The following is a 17,541-nucleotide window of genomic DNA, read 5'->3' as shown; positions in this document are numbered from 1 at the left end:
ATAAGCCTAGCTACTCAGGAGGCAGAGATCAGGAGGATCATGGTTTGAAGCCAGCCTGGGCAAATAATTTGGGAGACCCTGTCTCAAAAATATTAACACAAAAAGGGCTGGTGGAGTAGCTCAAGGTGTAGGCCCTGAGTTCAAGCCCCAGTATTGAAAAAAAGAGAGAGAGAGACCTTGCCTCAATCCCCCACCCCACTCCCCCCCCAAAAAAACCAAAACTCTGCATTTCTTGAGGTACACTATAGCTAAGGGAGTGAGTACTATGTATTTTGCAATATTCAAGTGCTTTTTTTTCTTTTTGGCAGTAGAGGGGGTTTAAACTCAGGGCCTCAGCAGACACTTTCCCATTTGAGCCTAACCCTCAGCCCTATTCAAGTGCTTTTGAAGTAGACTGTGCAAAAAAAAAAAAAAAAGTCAATTTCATTTTTTATAATTTTTTTTTTATTTTGGTGGGACTGGGGTTTGAACTTAGGGCTTTGTGCTTGCAAAGCAGGTACTCTACTGCTTGAGCCACACCTCCAGTCTATTTTGTCTCACAAAGTATCTGTCTGGGCTGGCCTCAAACCATGATCCTCCCCAGCTCAGCCTCCCAAGTAGTAGGATTGCAAGTATGAGCCACCAGTGCTTAGCTTTTGATTACATTTTTGAAAAGATACTATGTAATTTTTTTAAAGATCCAAATGTCTAACTGTAAAAAAGACCAATAGTGATTATTTTTTTGTTAACTATAGTCACAAGTCCGGGGTTTGAACTCAGGGCCTCATTGTTGCAAAACAGATGCTCTTCCACTTGAGTCACACTTCTAGTCCACTTTTGCTCTGATTATTTTGGAGATAGGTTCTCTGGAACTGTTGGCCCAGGCTGGCATGGAACCACGATCCTCCCAATCTCAGCCTCCCAAGTAGCTAGGATTACAGGCATGAGCCACTGTGCCCAGCCTCTTTCACCTTTTTAAAAGTGATTTTTGATGCATAGAAGCTAGTATTCCATTTCTTTTTCTTTTTCTTCTTCTTCTTTTGGTGGTACTGGGGCTTGAACTCAGGGCTTCATGTTTGCTAGGCTACCACTTGAGCCATGCCACTATCCCTTTGGGTATTTTCAAGATAGAGTCTCACAAACTATTTGCCTGGGCTGGCTTCAAACCTTGATCCTCCTGATCTCTGCCTCTTGAGTAGCTAGGATTATAGATGTGAGCCACCAGCTTGACATTCCACTTCTTAAAGGCAAATTATCCCAGGTTAATTAATTATCAAAGAGGTTTACAATCTTTCTTACACATATAATTTAAAAATACATGTTGGAAAAATGTATTTTTTCAGCAAGATCTATAACTTAGAGAATATTAGTCTTGCATGAGCAGATTTGGGAAACACTTAGGAAACAGGGAAGGATGGCCTGGAGGTATGTATGGCTCAAGCAGTAGAGTGCCTGCTTTACATTTGTGAAGACCTGAGTTAAACCCCAGTCCCACCAAAAAAAAAAAAAAAAAAAAAGGTCGGGGGGAAGGATAGGACACTCTTTTATTTTTAACTTTTGTGGTCTCCTACTTATACTTCCCACCATAGCTTGGATGACAGCCGTGCACTGCCCCACCCCCCAGCTCCTTTTGGTTGAGATGGGGTCTTCTGGACTTTTTGCCTGAGCTGGCCTTGAACAGTGATCTTCCAGATTTCTATCTCCTCCGTAGCTAGGATTACAGGTGTGGGTCATCATGCCTAGGTGAAGGAAGGCTTCTGAGCAAGGTAGAGACAGAATGGAAACAGCATATAGGAACAGTGAATACCTCTCATCTCTTACAATTTTATGTGGGAAATTCTGACTCCAGTGTCTTGAGTTTACATAGTTGTTTTAAAACTCTTAACTGATTTACACATAGCTGAACTTATCATTTCACTTGAAATTCTTATTTTATCCAAACATTTGATTTTCCTGCAATCATTCTGCCTGCTACTCCACCAAGGAGCTCAAAAAGCCCTGGCAAACCCACTTTCTGAAATGCTCTTTCGGGAACTCCATATGCCTAACTTCAAATATGAAAGGTTTAATATAGCAGTAGAATACTCGTTATTCTAAAGGATTTAACAGTCTGGAATGAAACGATGGGAGCCAGTCAAAATGTTCACTTTATCTTACTTAAATGCCTGATGGTTACTCTAGTGTGACAGAGGTACCTATGAGTCCGAGTCGCTTTCCTTGGATTGCCATGGTCACCCTTCAGACTCTATCAGGTTGGAACAGTAAGAGGCTGCTTCTTGAAATTCAATTCTGATCCCTATTCTTCTCAATTACAGTCTCAGGCAGACACACTGGCAAGTTATTTAATGCTTAATCTCCTCATTGATCTCAACTTCCTGTGTCATTTGATTTCTGTTCATCTTCACACAATTTTACATTCCAGATTACAGGAGTTAATAGTAAGGTTGCCTAAGCAATGTTAGCTGAATAATTGTAGAACTTAGTCATAGTAACAAAAATGTTCTTTAGAACATAAACTAAATTACCTTTAACAGAAAATGTTGCCTTTGGCTGGCAGAGGGGCACAAGTGGTAAAGCACCTCCCTTGAAATCATGAAACCCTGAGTTCAAACCCCAGTACTACAAAAAAGAAAAGAAAAGAAAGAAAGAAACTGCTGTCTTTTTAAGTGTTGTAATGTGTATATGTTATGTAATGTGTATCTATATATTATATATGTTTGGTGTTGGGATTGGACCCAGGGCTTCACGCATGCTATTGATAATGTTTTAATGAAAGACGTTACTTAATGATTCCAAATAATCAAACTTAAACCATATGAATGATTTGTAAAATATGAGAAAAACTGAAGACATACTTTTAAAGCATTCAACACGAATGTCTACAGCTCACATGAGTATAAAGAAAAAAATTTATGATCTTACGATAAATTTATGAATAATTAGGAGCAATGGTTTCTTTTGCTATAAAATATTTGTTTCAATATTTTATCACCATCCTATAAACCTTCACTTTTAGGCAGTAACATGGCATTAATTATTTCTTTCTTCTAGTGGATTTACCTATAAAGAGATTCATCATAACAAAAATATCATACCGAAACCCATTAAAAATTCTTAAAAAGGGAAGGGGAATAAGAAAGTAATAGAGGGGTGCATGTGACCAGAGTACATCATATGCATGTAGAAATACCACAATGAAACTCTTATTTCACACAATTAATATCTGTTAAAAATAAAACCAAAGTTTACTATTTAACAAAAAGAGAGATTCATTATAGACCATAAAAAATCCAAATTATAAGATTAGTTTGAACACTATAGCACCTGTGACTCCAGAAACATGTCTGGCTCTTTGAGTTTCTCTTCATCATGGCCTGATTTATGGCACAGTGTCTCTCTCTCTCTCTCTCTCTCCCTTTATTACATTGCTAAATTTGTGGGAAAGGTTGTTTTCCTTGGCAGGACTCGCAACCGTTTCTTACAACTTGGGGCCTAATCTTTGTCCAATGAGGTTGGAAGAATAGTAAGGGCCCTCCCCCTCCCCAGGGAGAGGTGAAGGACAACTGGTGGGGCTGTGGAGTCTTGGTGAGGCGCATGTGGAAGTTCTTAGAGGGAGGTATACTCCAAATAGCATCATCTCCAAGAACATGTTCTGCTGAAAACTGAAAAATCCAGCAAATATAGAAAACTACTAAATTGCCCTCAGGCCTCCAAAAACAGCTTTCCGACCCTACTAAGTAAGTCAACCTTGCAAAACTCAAAAAACAAAACTAAACAATGAAGTGTGAAAACTCATATTCTTCTCCATAGTGTCCTCTTCCAGGGATAGTTTAAAATAGTAACATTTATCATTATGATAATATAGTACATTTATAAATGACATCAAGATTGAGGATGAGACAAGTATGAAGAAGATGAGAAAGTCAAGGTCTTATGAGAAGAAAAGCACATAAAATATTGGTGAAGTATGCAGAGAAAAAAATATTTTTGGCAGCTATGACCGATAATAATCAAGGTCACAAATATGAGATGTCACTGACTGAAAGAGAAAGACCTGAGAATCACAAATACACCTAATTGCTTCTAACAGCTGTGCTGGGCCAATGAATGGCCTCCCAGCTTATAGGAAATAGAAGGTGATCCTCTTTTCTAGAGTTGGTAGACTAACTCCCTAGCAATTGTTCTAACTATTTGAGAAAAATGGTAAGCTCCAGCTTACTCTTCTTTGGCCCAGTGTAGCTTTCTCTCCCACCTGGTCTGAAGCTCACACTAGTAGAACTGCACTTTGGGATTACATAAGGCCAACAGCGCCCTGCCCAGAAGGGTACCATTGCATAGCACTGCAGTGAAGGTGACAACCCTTCCTCTCCGAAAGGTCACACAATCATTTTTGGATTCAGGCTCTGCCTCTCTCCCTCTCTCTGCTGCTTGCTCACTATTTTTTCCTGACAGCCATTTAGACTCTGAGTATCTGCAAATTATGATAGTCATTTTCCTTTTGGAGCTCACTGTCTGGTAGAAATACCAGCAGGGAAACAATTAAATACAGTGCAACATCATGGACTTGACTACTACAGCCAGCAAAGGTGTAAAGGAAGGATAATATGCAGGATGAGCTAGACTGAAAGATCAGAGCACTGAAAGGTTCTGCAGGGTGATTTGATACTATCTATCAAAAGCTTAAAAAAAATAAATGCAGTTTGCTTCAGCACCTCTATGGGTCCTGACTACCCTAAGAAAATAAGCACACAAAGTTACAAAGATGTTTGCACAAATGTATACACTGTAGCATCTGTTGTAATAATCAGAGAACAAGGAATACTAAGCGTTCAATAACAGGTGATTGGTTAAACTTATTTCCCCAAATCCATACAACAAATATTTATATCACTGTTAAGAAGGCTACAGAATCCAGGCTGCTGACAATGTGAAATAATTAATTAATTAATTAAAAATAAGAAGCCTATAGAAGCAGCCAGGAACCTGTGGCTCATGGCTGTAATCTAAGCTACTCAGGAGGCCAATACTGGGAGGATTATGGTTCTAGGTTAGCTCCCGAAATTTCACAAGTCCCTCTCCCCATCTCAACCAATAACTGGGACATACCTGTCATCCACCTAAGAAGGGAAAGGTAAATAGAAGGATCGAGGTCTAGGCCAGCCAAGACAAAAAGTGAGCCCCTACCTCCAAAATAACCAGTGCAAAAAGAACTGGACATGTGGTTCAAGCAGTAGAGCATGTGCCTAGCAAGCATGAAGCCCTGAGTTCAAACCCTGATGCCTTAAAAAAAAAAAAAAAACCAAAAATATGGCTAGCCAGGTGCTGGCGGCTCACACCTATAATCCTAGCTACTGAGGAGGCAGAGATCAGGAGGATCATGATTTGAAGCCAGCCTGGGCATATAGTTCAATAGTTCATGAGACCTTATCTCAAAAAAACCCATCACAAAAAAGGGCTGGTGGAGTGGCTCAAGGTATAGGCCCTGAGTTCAAACCCAGTACTAAAAAAAAAAAACCAAAAAAACCCCAAAAAGGCTATAGAAGCCAGGTGAGTGCTATACACCTATGATCTCTACACTCGGGAGGTAGAGGGAAGAGAACTGTGAGTTCTAGGCCAGCCTGGGGTACATGGTGAGACCCTGTCTCAAAAGAAAGAAAAAAAACAAGGTAAAAATAAAGGAATTCTAGATAATCCATGATCTTCAGTTTTTCTGTAAATCTAGAAATACTCTAAAGTATATTTAATTTAAAAATCAGTATGAACTATTTTTAGAAAATATAAGCTTATAATAATATATGCACAGGAAAAATCGTGGAAGGATATAGAGCAAGGTGTTAATTTTTTTCAACTGGGTTTACTGAGGTGTAATTTACACGTGGTAAAATATACCATGTGCAGGTCTATTAGTTTTGACAAATATATGCAGTTGTATGGTGGAGTGTATGTGTATGAGGCCCTGGGTTCGACTCACATATAAAATGAGAACGTGCGTGTCCACATGGTTACGTAACTACCTCACCACAATTGACCTATGGACCATCGCCAGTTCTCATGCCCTTTGTAGGATGGCCTCTGCCAAACGGTTTCTTTCCCTCTAGTTTCTGCCATTTATAGAATGTCATCTAACAGGATGTACCCTATTGAGTAAAATAGTTTTTCCTCCTAGAAATAATATGAGCAATAATTTCCTTCTTCTTGTTATCTTGATTATCTGTATTTCTAATTTTCTATCATAAACATTGTTTTGGCAATTTACAAAAATAAAGTCAAAATGAATTACAAGGGGTATAGTGATAAGTGATGAGATAAAATTAGTAGAGTCCATACACGGAACTTTTTGCTTTAAGATAATTAAGTACTGGACACTTGTAGCCCACACCTGTAATCCTAGCTACTCAGGAGGCAGAGATCAGGAGGATCGAGGTTCAAAGCCAGCCCAGGCAAACAGTTCACGAGACCCTATCTCATAAAAACCCATCACAAAAAAGGGCTGGTGGAGTGACACAAGGTGTAGGCCCTGAGTTCAAACTCCAGTAGCACAAAACAACAACAACAAAAAGGGTTGACAGAGTGACCAAAGTGGTAGAGCACCTGATTAGCAAGTGTAAATCCTTGAGTTCAAATCCTTGTACTGCCCGGGTTGGGGGGCGAGGGCGGGGAGCGGGGAAATGGGGGGAATTTTTAAGTTGCAGAATTAATTTTGACAGAGAACGTAAGAGGTACCTCTAAAATTAGAGTGTTAGATAAAAAATCTTAGTCATACTACTAACCAGCCCTATAACTTTGGGAAGGCTATTCAGTGTCCTCTACCCACAATGACCTTTTCTTGTTGTTTTCCATGACAGGCTCTTGCTATGTGGTTTACACTGTCCTCGAATTTACAACCTCCTGCTTCAGCCTCCCAAATGCAGGGATCATGAAGTTAAAAAGGGGACTTGTAAGCCTGGAGGTACAGTGCCTGCCTACAAAGTGCAAAGCCCTGAGTTTATACTACCACCAGTAATAGTAATAATAAATAAATAAAGGGGCCTCATAAGGTTTTTATGATATTGTGCATGTTAAGTTACTGGTATTTATTATATTTAAGCTGTTGAAATTATTTGCATGGTTTATTTGGCTATTCTCATTCTCCTGGTGATGTTAGTACTATCATTGTTGAGCTCTAGATAGTTGATCAGAAATGGAAGGGCATTCAATATCAAGGAACAGAATGTGTGAGAGCAAAGAGTCATGGAAATGTCCCCAAGGACAGAGAAAGGCAAAAGGGGTGTGGATATCATAGAGCCTCGGAATGAACCACCTGGTCATCCATTTTGGGCTTCATCTTTGGGTCCACAGAAAGAAAGTGGTTTGTGTGTGTGTGTGTGTACACACTTTTGTAATCACTTGTTTACAAACCTGTCTCTCCTTAGACTCTGTCCCATAGACTCTGTGCCATATGTCACAGAAAGCCAGCCTCTGAGGAAGGTCCTATTATGACTCCCACTTCCTAGAAAAGAAAGGGCACTGAGAGGTCACATTAGGTAAATGACAGAGCTGACAGCCCATCTCCCACGCAAGCTCCTGCTAACACCAAGGCATTACAGAATACAAAGTGGGTGGTAAACACAGAGCTAGGTCCTTCCCTTGGTCAAGACTCAACAGTGAATTAGAGAATTGGAGAGACAGTTCATGGCCATGGGTAACACTGACCACAGACAGATGCAGCATGCTTTGCATTCAGTTCTCTTTCAGACAGCCCTGCCTTAGCCTTACAACAATGCCACAAAGTGAGTAAAATCCCAGCCAGTTTCACAGCCAATGGTTAGAGGGCCCATCAGGTACCAGTGTCAGAACTCTGTTCCCCTAACAGGAAGTCTAGCACTCCTCCCTTCCACCTTCACTACCTTACAGATATTTCCTCTGAGAGAGGGAAGAGGGAGAAGCAGTGTCAAAGATAACTATTTCTTAGTGGAACTTTGACTCTTCCTTTAGCACAAGCCTGTCATCTTGGGCAGGGGCCTTTGGGAAATCCACAAATGTCACAAACCTAGGCCAGTTAGAATTCACAGTGACATGTGGCAGGGTCCCTCCACTTCTCCTTTCCTCTTTGTGTAGATAATTACTCAAAGTCAAATTCTCCCTTCTGTTTTTACTTTCAGGCCTCAGCTCCATTATTTCCCCCCAGAAATATCTTTCTCCTACCTCCCACACATGGAATCTTTAATCCTCTTCTATCCTTTGTGAATGTGAATTATCATAACATAACCTTAAGTAAATCCCTCTTCCAAACAGCTCCATTCTGGTGATAAGTACAGAGAAGTATTCACAATACGCCTAAATTAAGGGAATGCCAGCCATTCACTTTGAACTGCTCTAGGCTTGGAGAACAATGACGTGCTATTCTAGAAGGTGATCAGATGTCTTCTTCCCGAATGTCTCAGATCTTCTTTCCTCCGACTGTGATGTATTGTGGGTAAGGTAGCTGTGGGTTGGTTCATGTCTCATTTCCATTTCTTAGCAGCTATGTGACTTGGAGCAGCTATTTACTCTTTTTCTCATCTGTAAGGGGGGATCACAATAGAGGCTACCTCCTGGGGCTATTAGAAGGCACTTATTATTGAGCAATTAAATGGCTTTGGGGACAGAGCAAAAGCAAAATAAACATGAGTTATTAATTTTCCTCATACAGGAATTTAAATTTTTTTCTCTTTTTCTGAAAAACAAAACAAAACAAAATCCCTATTTTTAAACTGCAAATACCACATGAAGAAGTATACCCTTAAAAGGAACCTTAAGGCTGGGTGCCTGTGGCTCACACTACTCAGGAGGCCAAGATCAGGCTACTCAGGAGGCTGGTTCAAAGCCAGCCTGGGCAAAATAGTTCCAGAGAACTTATCTTGAAAAAAACCCATCACAAAAAAGGACTGGTGAGTGGCCTAAGGTGTACCCTGAGTTCAAACCCCAGTACTACAAAAAAAAAAAAGGAACTGAGGACTGCCCACCATTGATAATATTGTTCCTATGGAAATTTCACTTCGAATTCAGAAATTTACCTATAAACATGTGCATTGTATCCCGTGGTTCTGGGGATTGAAGGCTGGGCTTCATGCATGCTAGGCGAGCACATACATGGAGCTCCCTCTCCATCCTTACAGATAAATTTTGAAGCACAATTTTCTTGGAAGATAGGGAGTGCTTATTAGTCATACAAATTAATAAAACTAGGATATCTTACTCACTAGTACATTTTTTTGAAATAGGATTAATTTCATAACCTGTTCATCTATTTCTGTTGTTATAGCTGCTGCTGTGTGCCAGGGGCCCCCTAAAATTATTTGTCAGAGGTGAGAGGTCTAGGCCCTCCTCACTCACAGGGTTTGGCTTTTTTTTTTTTTTTTTTTTTTTTTGATGTGGTGCTGGGGATTGAACCCAGGACCTACGCATGCATGCACTCCAACACTGAGATACACCTTCAGCCCCAGGGTTTGGCTTTTGCAACCAAACTCACAAGCTGTATAAAACACTGTTTCCATGTATATAGTTCAATATTATACAATAAATTTGGTATTTTAACTTAAAACAAAACACCGTGTTTGCTGGGCATCTCAGTACTTGAGAGGCTGAGGCCGGAGGAGGTGAATTCCAGGCCAACTTGGACTACATAGTAAATTTCAGATCAGCCTGGGATACATAGGGAGATACAGTTTCAAGAAAAACAACAACAACAAAAAAACCAACCCACCACCACCACCAAAACAAAAAACAAAAACAAAACCCCCACTGTGTTTATATAAACTAAGTACTTTTGCTAGAGGACTCAGTTTCCTGGAGATAGGTCACCCAGCTGAGAGGTTCCAGCCTGTGTGGGTAGAGTACACAGAGTGGTAAGTCCCACGAGGAAGCCCACCCTACCAGCTACTTCCTTTCTGTCTTTCCAAATAAGGAAGTACCATTTTGCCTCGAACATCGGGTGAAGTTCTGTTTACCTTGAAATTAAAAACAACTACAAAATGCTTGTGGGTAAGACTGCCAGATTTAGCAAACAAAAATAGAGATTTCCCAGTAAACTTGAATTTCAGGTCAACAGGAATACATTTTTTTTCCTGTAAGTATGTCCCATGTAATGTTTGGTAAAATGTAATAATATTCCTGTTTATCTGAAATTCAAATTTAACTGGCCTCTGTATATTTAATCTTGTCATCCTATTTGTTGGAAGAGAAAATATTTGTGAACGTATTACTGCCTTCTCTGTCACATTCTTGCCCCCCTACCTCCATGACATAGATTTTCATACTTTGAAGGAATACATGTGGTTTGAAACAAAAGCGCCCATATGTATATACCTTGAAAGATTTTGGAAAGTGCTTGCATTCAAGAATTACTAGTAATTCTCATTTGTGTTGAAATCAAAGAAGAAATCCACAGTCTCGTGTAATTATATTTTATATTATTAAAGTTATTTTTAATAAATAAAATAAATTTATATTTATTATTTGGCTCTGTACAATTACAGAACTGAACTTTTATCTTAATGCACTGATGTTCTGTTTTCTTGAAGTTAATGGATCCTGAGTCACCAAAAAAATTTAATGTGAGAAAATACTGCCACCTGGTGACCACAGACAGGTATGACTAAGAACAACGTGATTTCTAATTCTAGAATAAGAAACCCCAGTTACAGGGACAATTCATTTACTACTGCCGTTCTGAGGCTCAAGTGGCACAGTGCCTATTAGTAAGTGCAAAGCCTTGAGTTCAAACCCAGTGCCACCAAAAATAATGCCATTCTGCCACTTGCCACCATGTGAGGTTTTTTTCCTTATGCATTCATTTAATGAATATTCTCTAAGTTTCTATTATATGCCAGACCCTATGCTCGACTTCGGGAACATAAGGATGTGTAAGGCCTAGTTCTTTACCTGAGTAGCAAACAGGGCCCAGGGAAGGACAGGCAGAATACAAATGCTGTCCTGGATTAAGATTAAAATGCAATCACATTGAAACCCACCTTCATGTGGTAGAAAGTGTGCCTCTCTACTTCTTTCTCGGGCTGTAGGGAGAAGGTGGTTTGAATTTTCCCATTCACCACGGACACCAAGCTCCTGCTTCATGTGGCACAGTTCAGGGTACAGACTATCTTACTGTTACACGTGTTGCCCTGTTCGCCACCAAATCTGCCAAAGACATGGAACTCAACCCTATCCCTTTCTATTATGATTTATCCATGGACAGCTTTTGGCTTGCAGAGGATTAATCTTGATGAGGGATGTGTATGAATGTTGTGCACGTGTTTACGTTCATATGTGAGTGTTTACCACAACACTAACAAGTACATATTAACAGATTTTGTTCCTCTTGATTTTTTTTTGTTAGGAAAGGAATATGCTTCCAATAGACTGAAAGCAGGTCATCTCTACAATGAGAATAACTTTCATGCTCTTTTTAAAGTCCTCCTTCCCACCATGTTGGACTGGACTTTCTCTCCCTATCCCTCCTTTTTTTTTTTTTTAAAGCTGTTTCCTAGCACCCACATCCCAGTGAATAATTCCTCCCAGTTTATCACATGGAGCAAGTAAACTTCTCAATCTCATCTCCTCAACTCAGCCTCCCTGCTCATTATGACCAAACACAGGGTCATCTACCTAGAGTCTCATCCCTCTTCTTGCCTTTATATATTTATTTCCCCACTGGAAGAAATTACAACTCCTTGAGGCAGAGAAGTAGCAGTTTGGGTTTTAAACCAACCTTCATGTTCCATAGAGGTAGAAACAAAATGTTATGGGAGCCCTTCCTTTGCTCCTTTTTCCTTCTCTCTTTACTTCTCTCTCTCTCTCTCTCCCTCCCTCCCTCCCTTCCTTCTACCCTTCCACTTTCTTTGCTATTTTGTAAGTTATTCCTTCAGGTATTTCTTAGCAGTTTTATGGTACTCTTTGGTAGTACTGGTAAACTTGGACTAAAACTCTAGAAAAGGAGAGAAAACAGAAGGAAGGATTGCAATGCAGTACAGTCAATTGCTAACCAATGATATACTTTGTTTTCTGGTTAAGTCCATAACACAAGTCTTCTTCTTCTGAAGCTGAAGTGTTCCTATTACAAGAATTGGAGAAAAGACACTGGAAGGATGAAACATCAAGTCTTCCTGATAATCATTCCCTAATCCTGTTAACTACTGTTGTCTTTAAAAAGGAAACATGAACTTAAAATTGGATTAAAACATAAATTTTGTAGAACCATAAATAGAAACTATCCCAAATAATGAATTTTAAAAAGAATTAGTAAAGAGGGGTGCTGGTGGCTCCCGCCTGTAATCCTAGCTACTTAGGGGGCAGAGATCAAGAGGATCAAGGCTCAAAGCCAGCCTGGGCAAATAGTTTGAGCAATTCTATCTCAAGAAAACAAAACAAAACAAAACAAAACCCATCACAACAAAGGGCTGGTGGAGTGGCTCAAGGTGTAGGCCCTGAGTTCAAATCCCAGCACCACAAAAAAAGAGTCAAAATTCCTGTAAATTTTATAATTAGTTTTTTCATGTGACTTCTTGGCAGGATGGCTGGTGTAGCAAAACACCAAATGCTCTGCTGAGAAAATGGAATGCTTGCCTGAGCACCTGTGATGCCCTCTGACTGGCATTATGACTGGCCTACATCTTCAGACTTGTAAGTTCAGAAAGGTATTGCTTTGCCAGGGGTGGTAGTGCATGCCTGTAATCCCAGCACTCAGGAGGCTGAGGCAGGAGGATTATATGCTTAAAGCCAGTCTGGACTACATAGTAAAACATTGTTCCCCCTACCCCCCAAAAAAGAAAAAAGGTAGTGCTTTAACCACTTTATTCTCAGAAATGAAATCAGGGGACTTGATTTGTTCACAAAACACTTCCTGAGCACCTACTTTATACCACTTCCTCTGCAATGTAACTAAGGTGCAAAATCATATAGAACACATTTGCTCTCAAGGAACTTACCCTAATAAGGAAGGCAAGTGTATCAAAGTCCATATAGGTAAGAATGTTAAATGTCTAAGAATTATAACTTTTCAGGTCTGTTATTTACTCGTTTGTTTTTTTTTTTTCATTTTCTTTTATTATTCATATGTGCATACAAGGCTTGGTTCATTTCTCCCCCCTGCCCCCACCCCCTCCCTTACCACCCACTCCGCCCCCTCCCTCTCCCCCCCCAATACCCAGCAGAAACTATTTTGCCCTTATTTCTAATTTTGTTGTAGAGAGAGTATAAGCAATAATAGGAAGGAACAAGGGTTTTTGCTGGTTGAGATAAGGATAGCTATACAGGGCATTGACTCACATTGATTCCCTGTGCGTGGGTGTTACCTTCTAGGTTAATTCTTTTTGATCTAACCTTTTCTCTAGTACCTGTTCCCCTTTTCCTATTGGCCTCAGTTGCTTTAAGGTATCTGCTTTAGTTTCTCTGCGTTAAGGGCAACAAATGCTAGCTAGTTTTTTAGGTGTCTTACCTATCCTCACCCCTCCCTTGTGTGCTCTCGCTTTTATCATGTGCTCATAGTCCAATCCCCTTGCTGTGTTTGCCCTTGATCTAATGTCCACATATGAGGGAGAACACACGATTTTTGAGCCAGGCTAACTCACTCAGAATGATGTTCTCCAATTCCATCCATTTACCAGCGAATGATAACATTTCGTTCTTCTTCATGGCTGCATAGAATTCCATTGTGTATAGATACCACATTTTCTTGATCCATTCGTCAGTGCTGGGGCATCTTGGCTGTTTCCATAACTTGGCTATTGTGAATAGTGCCGCAATAAACATGGGTATGCAGGTGCCTCTGGAGTAACCTGTGTCATAGTCTTTTGGGTATATCCCCAAGAGTGGTATTGCTAGATCAAATGGTAGATCGATGACCAGCTTTTTAAGTAGCCTCCAAATTTTTTTCCAGAGTGGTTGTACTAGTCTACATTCCCACCAACAGTGTAAGAGGGTTCCTTTTTCCGCCCCCCACATCCTCGCCAACACCTGTTGTTGGTGGTGTTGCTGATGATGGCTATTCTAACAGGGGTGAGGTGGAATCTTAGCGTGGTTTTAATTTGCATTTCCTTTATTGCTAGAGATGGTGAGCATTTTTTCATGTGTTTTCTGGCCATTTGAATTTCTTCTTTTGAGAAAGTTCTGTTTAGTTCACGTGCCCATTTCTTTATTGGTTCATTAGTTTTGGGAGAATTTAGTTTTTTAAGTTCCCTGTATATTCTGGTTATCAGTCCTTTGTCTGATGTATAGTTGGCAAATATTTTCTCCCACTCTGTGGGTGTTCTCTTCAGTTTAGAGACCATTTCTTTTGATGAACAGAAGCTTTTTAGTTTTATGAGGTCCCATTTACCTATGCTATCTCTTAGTTGCTGTGCTGCTGGGGTTTCATTGAGAAAGTCCTTGTTTGTTTTTCCAAAGAAATTAGCAGTAAAATACTTGAAATGGTAAGGGTCTCTGTGTTTGTTTGTTTATTTATTTATTTATTTATTGGTGGGCCTGGGGTTTGAACTCTGGGCTTTGTGCTTGCAAAGCAGACACTCTACCACTTGAGCCACACCTCCAGTCCTCTGTGTTTATTTTTGAGCCCCTGACTAATGTTTGGGATGTATATCTCAGAGTAGAAAACAGTTTCTCCTGAATCATTTGGTACTCTTTCTTTTGGTATTAGGATCAAATCCAGGGCCTGGAACATGCAAGGTAAGTGCTCTACCATTGAGCCACACCCCAGTGCCTAGCGCTTTCATCACAGCACTTTACCATGCTTCTTTAGAAATGATGGCTTATAGTTGGGCATGGTGGCACATGTCTGTAATCCCAGCCACTCTGGAGGTGAAAGCAGGAGGATCACAAGTTCCAAGCAAGCCTGGGCAAAGTCAGCAAGACCCTGTCCCTAAAACAAAATACAAACAAAAGGACTAGGACAGAACACCTGCCTAGTGAGTGCTTGCCTAGCAAGTGCAAGGCCTTGAGTTCAAATCCCAATACTACTAAACATAACCAAAACAAAAAGAAATGGTGACTCATGGCTGCTTCACCCAGTGGTGAAGCTCTGCGTATTCACAGTGCTTTCAACATTGGCAATCTCCACAGCTCTCAAAAGGCTCAAGCAGCAGAGCGCCTGCCTTAGCAAGCACAAGGTCCTGAGTTCAACCCCAGCACTGCAAAAAAAGTTTTCTGATTCCTTCAAGAATGGTCGAGCCATGTGGAGGTCCACAGCGCTGGAGAATTCAGATTCATCTCTCAGCACCATTTTCAGAGGTAACTCAAAGCACAGCTCTTACTTTTCCACAGCAGCCATCTTCTGGTATGGCTTTTGAAATAACATCCTTTCAGTCTCAGCAGCAAAGCAAGGCTATGTAACACACACTGTGGCCTATTGTCCTAACTCGTTCCCGTTTCTTCATTCTTTTATGGAATAAAAGCATTATGTATTAAGTGTCTGGACTCTGCTTCAAGATAATACTAGGAAAAACAAACAAACAAACAAACAAGGGGTACTATAGTTGGGATCTTTGAAGTCCACTGAAGGCTTGGTCTGTAAGGGGCTGCTATTGGGAGGCTGAGTGATCTTTGGGCCTTGTGGGAAAGGTCTTTAGGTCACTATGGGCACCCCCCCCAACCTACAAGGGGGAACTGTGGGACTTCAGCCTTGTACTCTTGTTGCTTTCTGGCTATGAGGTGAGCAAGTTAGCTCAGCCACACAGGTCTGCCACAATCTACTGCCTCACCACAGTTAAAAAGCCATGAGGTCAACCAATGATGGACTAGAACCTTGAAAACTGTGAGCCAAAATAACCTTTTTTCCCTATAAATTGATAATCTAAGGGATTTTGTCATAGTAACAGAAAGTTAACTGACACATGGGGGAGAGTTTTAAAAATAGATTTAATCTTTTTAAAAAATTTTATTAGCATATAATAGTTGTACGGGGGGGATATATATTTACATATGTGCTTATAATATATCTTAGATTTAAAAAACAGGTTTAATCTCAAATACATATTTATTCTAGATAAGTATGAGAGGTTATCATGTAACTACATACAGCTTTGCAAGACTAGAAGTCACAATGTTTTCTGACCAGGTTAAAGTTGGAAATAACTGTACTATAAGATGATGTACAAAGGTGATGGTGGGGCCAGTGCCAGTGCCTCACACCTATAATCTTAGCTACTCAGGAAGCAGAGATCAGGAGGATCATAGTTCAAAGTCAACCCTGGGCAAATAGTTCTTGAGAAACTATCCTGAAAAAACCCATCACAAGAAAGGGCTGGTGGAGTGGCTCAAGGTGTTGGCCCTGAGTTCAAATCCCAGTACTGCAAAAAAAAAATTGATGGTGGTTTCTGTGAGAAGTCATGCACTGTGGGTGTGCTGATGTGTGTACATGGAAATCAAGTGTGATCATAATATCAAGATTACACAAAGTCTGAATCTGGTTACAGATTTCTTCTGAAATCTTTGTTTCTTTTTATTATTTCCATAGCACCCTAAAAACCCACAACTTGTACTGACAAGAGTACATGTAGGTAAAATAAACATAAAACATAAAAATTCTTTTCTACACAGTCAATGTCACTGACATCAGTGCAACTGAAGCTGGCCAGGAGTCAATAGCTAGCTGGATGAGACAGTTTTGGAAACAAAAATTTCTGGGTCTCAGGTGATTCTGACCCAGTGAGTCTACAGCCTATGAATCTCCGTCTGCAGAATCCAATCCCCACCACCACCCCCTGACAGCCCTCCTTTCCCACCCTGCTACCCAGTTACACTTGTGCTGGCAGGAGGGGAGGCTCTGGTTAATCAAAGCTCCCATCCTCTAAATATCATTAGGAACAAAGTATCTTAGTAGCGTAATACACAAGGTGTGCATTTAACAGCTAATCCCAAGAAAGGATGCTTGCAGTTTACATTTGATTGATTTTATTTCTTGATTGACAGGATCTTTTTTTTTTTTTTTACAATAAAAATCTTTATTTAGGTTTGGTCAGTACAGGTAAGGTATACTGGAGTCACAGAGCAATATGCACTAACAGGATACAACAGTTCATAAAAACTGAGTAACTATGCACACAAATTCTTAAACATTCAGTCATCTAAAGATAAATGCACAGATGTATGGTGGAAAAAACTGTATCTAACATTGAAACTACTATAGGACTCCATCAACAAGTCCAACTTTTAGTGATAAAAACTACTGTACTGGGCAAACCTGGCAGTCATAAACCCACAGCTACGCTAACAAGTCTGAATGGTGTGTTATGTATATAACAGCATGGATAAGAATGCCCTCACACAGCACAGGTTCTAGATAGACACAGCGCCCAGGCTGAACTCAAACTTGTGATCATTCTGCCTCAGACTCCTGAGTGCTGGGATTATGGATATGCTTAGCTTTTATTGTTACTGCTAGTATTACACCCGGTCTCATTATGCTGCCCAGGCTGATCCTGGATCGAAGTGATCCTCCTGCCTCGCCTCTTGAGTAGCTGGGACTTCCGATGGCAGTCACCGTACCCAGCGTAATGCTTACGGTTTAAAGGACATTTTTTCCGGGAGAAACTCTAGATTACAGACAAGAAA

The sequence above is a fragment of the Castor canadensis genome, chromosome 1 (assembly GCF_047511655.1).
Source record: "Castor canadensis chromosome 1, mCasCan1.hap1v2, whole genome shotgun sequence".
Taxonomy (NCBI): Eukaryota; Metazoa; Chordata; class Mammalia; order Rodentia; family Castoridae; genus Castor; species Castor canadensis.
Note: the sequence above shows the minus strand (reverse complement) of the source record.